The 8418-nt window shown below is 36.5% G+C and overlaps 1 long non-coding RNA gene across 1 annotated transcript; it reads right to left on the bottom strand.

The window, feature by feature from the left end:
• Positions 1-3837: 3837 nt before the first annotated feature.
• On the bottom strand, positions 3838-5471 carry LOC142169894 (uncharacterized). The gene is made up of 3 exons (XR_012699530.1): positions 4347-5471; positions 4190-4210; positions 3838-4008 (listed from the first exon to the last, which is right to left on the bottom strand). It is a non-coding gene; the product is annotated as an uncharacterized LOC142169894 (long non-coding RNA).
• Positions 5472-8418: the final 2947 nt, after the last annotated feature.

Below are 8418 nucleotides of genomic sequence, written 5' to 3'. Positions count from 1 at the left end.
AGAAAAGTAACAACACGGGATTCAAGAAGACAACAACAACACGTGAGGGAAGACAAGATTCTTACAAATAAGAAACAACAACAACAACACAACAAATAGAGGTAAACAATATATGGGTGCTCCCGAGGTACCGCCTCATAGTCCCAAAAGTAAATACATGATAGGGGTGCTCCCGAGGTACCGCCTCATAGTCCCAAAAGTAAATATGCAACAGGGGCACTCCCTCCCGAGGTACCGCCTCGTAGTCCCAAAAGTAAATAAATAATAGGGGCACTCCAGAGGTACTGCCTCGTAGTCCCAAAAGTAAATACACAATACGGGCACTTCCGAGGTACTTCCTCATAGTCCAAAAAGTATATACACAACAAGTGTGCTCCCAAGGTACCGCCTCATAGTCCCAAAAGTAAATATACAACACATAACTAATGGGACGATGGAATTACAGTAAGGAATCCTACAGTTAACGACTGAATACAAAGTCAAGGTACCAGGTAATTCAACTAAGCATGTTGCACAAATTGCAAGTAAGAGATAAGACATGTAGACATGTGACATTAGGCTAAATATGATGACTACACGTGCTAGAGTAACTCAATTAAGGGAATAAAAGGAACTATTTAGCAAAAAAAAATGGATTTTCAACATTTAGCCCGAGTACACACTCGTCACCTCGCGTACATGACCTTCACGTATTGTAAATACCATAACAGTACCAAATCCTAAGGGAAATTTTTCCCACACAAGGTTAGACAAGTCAATTACCTCAAACCTTGCTCAATCAATCCATAAGAAGACCTTTACCTCGATTTTCCAACTCTGATCGGCTTGAATCTAGCCAAAAGTATTATATACTATAAATATGACTATAAAAAACTAATTTAAATAATGAAACTACGACTTTAGCAAAATATTTAAAAATCGCCCCAAAAAGTCGACCCGGGCCCATGTCTCAGAACCCGACGAAAATTCACGAAATCCAAACACTCATTCCGATACGAGTTCCACAATACCAAAATTATTAAATTCCAACAACAAATCGTCCTCCAAATCTCCAATTTATACTTTAGGAAGATTTCACAATTTTTCTCAATTTCTTCTATTAAATTCGAAATAAATGATGAATATAACCATGGATTTATGAGATATAATACTTTCGGATATAGAACACTTACGCAAGTCGAAGTTGTGAAAAACTCCTCGAAAATCGCCTAACACCGAGCTCTAAAAATCCAAAACGAAATGAGGAAAATGACCAAGTTCGATCTCTTAATAATCTGCCCAGTTTTGCTTCTGCGGACGGATTCGTGCATCTGCGACGCCATCGTTGCTTCTGCGAAGCCCACTGCCCAGCCGCACTCTCGCACCTGCGGAAATAATTTCGCTTCTGTGCCATCGCAGGTGCGACTCCCATTTTCATATCTACGAAGCCAGCCGCTTCTGCGATGCCCGACTCTGCAGGTGCAGTCCCGCTTCTAGGGCGACACGACCGCATCTGTTGTCCCTGCACTGCCCAACCAAAATTGCTCCTGCGCTTGCTTGGCCGCTTTTGCGGCGTCGCATCTGCGGCACTTTTTCCGCAGGTGTGATTGCACCAGTACCCAGGCCCTTCAGCAATACAACAAAGCTCCAAAGTGATATGCGACTCGTCTGAAACACACCCGAGGCTCCCGGGACCCCTTCCGAGCTTACCAACAAATTCCATAATATAACACGAACCTACTCAGTGTCTCAAATCACACCAAACAACATCAAAATTGCGAATCGACGATCGAAAGCTTTCTTTAAACTTTTAAACTTCGACGAACGCGTCTGAATCCTACCAAAATATTTCGGAATGATGCCAAACTTTGCGTACAAGTCATAAATCATAATGCGAACGTATTCCAAGGCTCGAAATCCCGAACAAAAATTGATAAAAATAAAATCCACTTCAAACCAAACTAAAGAAATTCTAAAACCTTCAAAATGCCAACTTTCCACAATAAGCGCTGAAATACTTCCGGGCCATCCGATACTCAACCCAAATATATGCCCAAGTCTGAAATTATCATACGAACCTACTAGAACCTTCAAATCCTGATTCCGAGGTCGTTTACTCAAAATTCAAACCTTAGTAAATTCTTCCAACTTAAAGTTTTCGAAATTAAAATTTTCTTTCCAAATCAACTGCGAACTTCTCGAAATTCAATTCTGACCACACGTACAAGTCATTACACGCTAGAGCTCAAACGACTGGTCGGGTCATTACAATTACCTTTACCTCAGTTGTACACCTTAGTTATTAATATCCGTTATTGTGTGACTGTCTCTTTGGATATTTCTCTCTATTATACATGTTATTGAGCTGCACATATTATGCAAAGTGAGTATCTTTTTGACTTAAAAGCCTCATCACTACTTCACTGAGGTTAGTCAAGATACTTACTGAGTACATGGGTCAGTTGTACTCATACTACACTTCTGCACCTTGCGTGCAGATCTTGGAGCTGAGCTGTTGTGAATGACGAAGGCTAGCATTGAAGATATACCTGCATTCCAGATATAAGCTACCACTTGTTCTTGGTAGCTTAGGATTTGTACTTCTATTTATATATACTAATTTCTGGACACGTGTATTGCACGTATTTCCTTGAAAGTGGTACTCGACTTTTAATGCTTAGAAAATTTGATGGAAAAATGAAGAAAGCAAGAGGTGTATTAGGAATCTTTTAGAAGAGGTGCATCAGGATTCTCTTAAAATAGGCGTATTACCAAGCAAAATTATAACACACTATAGAAAGATGTATTGTATAGTTTAGACTTCGCGAGAATTAATATTGGTAATAAGATCAAGGAATACTGTATACATCTTTGATAATGTGTACGTCTGAGCCGCCATCTCTCTTGGACTCTTGGCTTTCAAATTTTAACAGGGACTTTACTATTAATTCCATTACTGGAATGCCCTAAAAAGTGAGAGATGCTTGGCTCTGCTTTTTATTTAATGTATTGTAAAACACAACTTTAGTTGATTTTCTTAGGCTAAATTTGAAAAAAAAAACCTTTATTTTCATATAAGGAAAGTTGAATTTGGGAAAGAAAGAAAAAGCTGGACAATTTTGCTATGTCAGCAGAAGTTGTACCTTTTTTTTATAAATAAAGACAATTGTATTTAGATAATACTTTATATATATATATCATTGTATTACTTGATATATAGTCTTGATCGTTGATACATGTGAAAGAAGATTACAATTTTGGTTGCATCCGATTGTTTTAAAGGCCTACAGTGACTAAAACAATAAAATACCACTTTCACAACTAAGATGTTCTGTATCTATCTTTTTCTTTTTGAAGTATTATTTATCGACCGGAGATGAGTGAAATTGAAAAGGATGAAATCTTGTAGTTGAGAGAGAAGCAAGCGTGAGAATACCCCAAAAAAGGAGCCCTGATTAGTTCTAAAACAAATCTACCAGCTTTGTTGCTATTAAACTTAGCATCATCGTCAAAAGGCTACTCTCCCCTATGGTGTATTCTAGCTGAGCTTATTTTACTACTCGTTCTTCCTTTGCTTTTTCTTTTGCAACTACTGACATTTTTTTGTTGTCCTCTATTTTACATATAGCGTGATTTTCGGACATTGAATCGATGTCGAAAACAAAATTAGTTACTTGTGCTAATCTACGATCAATAGCATACTGGAAGTAACACTTTAGAGCCATATAATATAAATCGATATTGAAATGGAGCCATTCCATAGATTGTTAATGAAACATGTGAAAACTAATATTCCTTTTGCTATATTTTATTTTAGAAACAGTCATACTTAAAACTTTTAAAAACTAAAAGGCACCCTAGTATAATTGTTTCTTTTTTCAATACTCACAATATTTTAAAAAATATTTAAACTAAAATAAATGGAATAAAAACTAATGATGACATTGCAGGAAATTGGCCAAACACCTTTTATCCACAATTAGGAGGACGGACGACCTCTACAACTTCACTGCTAGCCATGATTCGAACCTGTAGAGTTAAGTTATTAAAGTGAATCCATGATTAAGTGGGAGGGCAACCAAAAAAATAATTAAAATGTAAAAGGACAAATCGAGCATTCTCGTTTATTAACATACATCATTTCCACTAAACAAACTGATAAAAGGCAATAGAATAATAAATTATGGGTCTGGGAGAGATGATAACTTACTTTCGTAACAAAGAGCAGAGCCTGGAAACAAAGGAGGTGGAATTAACACAACTTTCTTCCATGTAAAATGATGAAAAATAAGTTTAACAGGATCCACATACTTTGATATAAAAATAAAAAATTGTACAAGTATAATGAAATTCAAGAAGAACAGTACCGTGTGTTTAACATTTTCGAACTTCCTCAAAGGGTTTAGAGCAAATCTACGTACAAAGTAGCAGGTAAAAATGACTATTCATATACAAATCTAAATTGTGGCATCCTTGCTTGAAAAAAGGTACTTGACCGATTTCCACTGAATTGTCAATATTATGTTCTTAAATAGTAGCAGTAGAAAGTGACTATTCAGTTACAATTTTTAATTATTCATATGAATCTAGTCAATTTATTGTAACTTCTCAAATTCTTCACGTATTGAGATTAACGATGAGAAGCTTAATTAAGGGTTTAATGATCCATAACGCTAAATGGAAGGTAATTCTACTTTTGGATGAGGGGCAAAATGGTTAATTAGTCTTTGATGGGTAATTTAGTAATTCAAGTTTTGACATAGGACCTTCCCACTTTTAATATAATATGATTCAAACAGATGTTGTATTTGTTCTTCATACCAGCTTTGTAAATCTAAATTTTAGTGGTTCATGACTTGTACTACCAATCCTTAGGGTAATTGTATGGATTTTCATCTTATTATTTATTGATATTGATGATCTTATATTTTAGTTATATTATTTATTGTTTAGCTTACCTAGCATGTAGATGTTAGGTGTTATCACGACTAATAGGGTTTTTGGATAGTGACAAACGTTCTGGGATTTTGGTTCTTGAACAGAATAGAATTTTGAAGAGCATTGATCTGGGGTTCAGTGTATGAAGCATTACTAACAGATCATGTGTGTCTGGGTTCAGTTGCCACAAATTGGAAAAGGTTTTCTTGTTGAGGATCAGTTTCCTAGACATATAAGTAAATAACTTAATTTTGAACTTAAAAAGCAATCCTTCTTATTTGTCTAGAGTTTAGGCGGTTGACATGAAAAGGCTTACGATCTGAGACTTGTTCCACTTTCATGTAATTTTTTGTAACTCATGATTAATTTTTAGGACTCGAAAAGATCAAGAATAGTGCAGTAACCTGATGTAATAACGTGGTAGTTTAACAAGTTAATGTAACTAAATATTATAAAGGAGGTACATACCTGAACGTCGAAAGAACCGAGTTTTTTGATTGATTTCTTCAATCTGAAAAAGTGTCCACTTAAGAATAGGAATATTATCATCAGACCACTTGTAAGGTTCTTGGTCATGCCATTTGTGCATATTGTTACAATATATACTGAGTTAGATATTTTTAATATTTTAAAAAAAAATAGATATTTATTTAGCATAACCAATCATTGAGCGAATCATTAATATGCTCAATTCATCTTGATCAAACGAGGTTCTAAAATATTCCTTTCAAAGTGATCCATGCTCTAAGCCATGTATAAATATTCATGATCTACTCTTCCGGTCTTCCAAAATTCCATAGAGATGAGGCCCTTCTCAATATAGTCTCGTATAAAGTGATGCCTATCATCTATCTATTTTGTCCTCTTATGGTGAACCGGATTCTTTTCCATATTAATAGCACTTGTATGATCACAGAATAATAGAATGCAACCAAACACCACACCATAATCATTTAATTGTTGTTTGATCCATAATAGTTGTGCATAGCAAGAGCCTACAATAATATATTCAGCTTTTGCAGTTGATAAACATGCAAAATGCTACTTTTTGGTTTCCCAAGAGTTCAAAACAAGCACAGAAAGTGTGACATACCAGATGTTCTCTTTTTATATACCAGATACCCGCATAACTATCACGACCCAAAATTCACCTAGTCGTGATGACACCTAACCGAACCCGCTAGGTAAGCCAAATATTAGTTACACAGATCAAATGAAAATAACAAGTAATCAATAAGTGAATTAGCTAAATTTTATACAATAACTCAAAGATTGGTAGTACAAGTCATGAGCCAATAAAACTTAGAGTTACAAAGCTAATATGAAAATACAACATCTGTTTGGAATATACATAAACAGATTACAAATCTAATACAACCAATGGCAAATGGTAGCTATATCTGAGAAATAGGTACATCTTCAATACTAACTCCTATTATCCACAACAGCATCAACTCCAAGATCTGCACGCAAGGTGTAAAAAGTATAGTATGAGTACAACCAACACCATGTACCCATCAAGTATCATAACTAACCTCGGTGAGGTAACAAGAATTATTAATGATACTCGCCAGATAACCTAATCAATCCTTTTATCTCACAAGTACACAACAAAAATGTTATTAAGTCATAAACCACAGGCTCCTCAATTGCAATAAAAGCATAACATGCTTTTTCAAGTTAACAACCAGCATATAGAGGATATATGCGTCCAATACCATTAATTAATCAAGTGAGGTGGCATATAACGAATATATTTGTAAAGCCATATATACACTCCGGAACTAGCAAATAGAGAAAGAGATACAGTAAAATCACGTATACATCCAAGAAAATTGCAAGTAGAGAAAAAATGCAATAACCAAAACAAACACTGGCCAGTTTTCATCAGAAATACCATAACGGAAACAAACCACTAATAAACTTCCTCATACCGCATGTACACCATTAAGATAGAAACATAAGAGGGTGACCCTAGTGGGATGGATCCAAATCCACACGCTGCACAGACAACTTACGTGATGCACGGTCAACTCACGTACCAATAATATATCAACCGCACGGACAACTCACGTGTCAATAATAACAATATTTCGGATTCGCGTGGCGTGTTCACGTGCCAATAATCACAATCTTCATGACATCCCAACGTGCACATAATCACCACGGCATGCTCACGTGCTCATAATCACAATCTGCACGGTGTGGTCATGTGCTAACAATCACAATCCGCACGGTGTGGTCATGTGCTAACAATCACAATCCGTACGGTGTGGTCATGTGCTAATAATCACAATCCGCACGGCGTGGTCACATATTAATAATCACAATCCGCACGGCATAGTCACATGCTAATAATCACAATTCGGACGATGTGGTCACATGCTAACAGTCCAATCCATGTCACACAGAAAGCAGATATATAAGAATATATGTACATGATCAGTGAATATCAAATTTCATACTTCTAGACTGGTATAAGTGGCATGCTAAGGTGTATGCATGTGTAAAGTATGTTGCCACAACTCAAATTAGGAAATTATATTAGGAAAGTAGCAATTATCAGGTTCAATCAGGAGATTAACCTCTTTGTAACCTTAAACATGGTTCAAATAGCTCAGAAAAAGGGTACAAATATGAGGAACATCATATCATGCAGCTTATCAATCAATTCAAGGCATATCGTGGCTTAAGCACTAACCCAGCATGAATTTTTCCCCTTTGGATGCACATGGGATCAACCCCTCACATTTGTGCCACCCATAGCACGTAGCTATCACAAATAACTTAGACAACTAGTGCCTCAACCAAGTTTAGGTAAGATATTTACCTCAAGCAAGCCAAATCATTACTTTAGAAGTGCCATCCCGCACGAATCGACCTCCGAACGGCTCAAAACTAGCCAAAAATAACTCAAAAATATCAAATAATGCCATAGGAATCAAACCCAAATGATAAAGGTCGAATGCTTAATCAAATACTCAAAGTCAAGCAAAAGGTCAACCCTGGCTTGCACCTCGGAACTCGAAAAAACCCAAAATTCTGACAACCCATTCGAACACGAGTCCAACCATAATAGTTTCATCTAAATCCGGCTCCGAATTGATGTTTAAAACCCAATTATTCACTTTATAAAATTTTTGACAAACCCTTCCCCCACCCCACCCCACCCCCCCAAATTCTTAATTAGATTCAGCCAGCAAATGAAAAAATCAAAGATAGAATCATGAGTAATAATCAAAATTGTGTCAAGAACACTTAACCCAATCTAAGTGGAGAAAATCGCCTAAACAATCGCCCAAATCCAAACTCCCAATCTCAAAATATGGTAAAATGAGCTCAAAGTCCGAAATTAACATCTTATATGCACTTCCCAGTAGTACCCTACGCGATCGTGATGCACAAAAAGCAATATTACCCCAGGAAATGCTTCGCGAACGCGGCCTAACGCATGCGAATGCAATGGCCAATTGGCCCCAAGCTCCGCGAACACGGATGAAC

The sequence above is a fragment of the Nicotiana tabacum genome, chromosome 15, assembly GCF_000715075.1.
Source record: "Nicotiana tabacum cultivar K326 chromosome 15, ASM71507v2, whole genome shotgun sequence".
Lineage (NCBI taxonomy): Eukaryota > Viridiplantae > Streptophyta > Magnoliopsida > Solanales > Solanaceae > Nicotiana > Nicotiana tabacum.
This window is presented reverse-complemented; position numbering and strand designations above follow the sequence as displayed.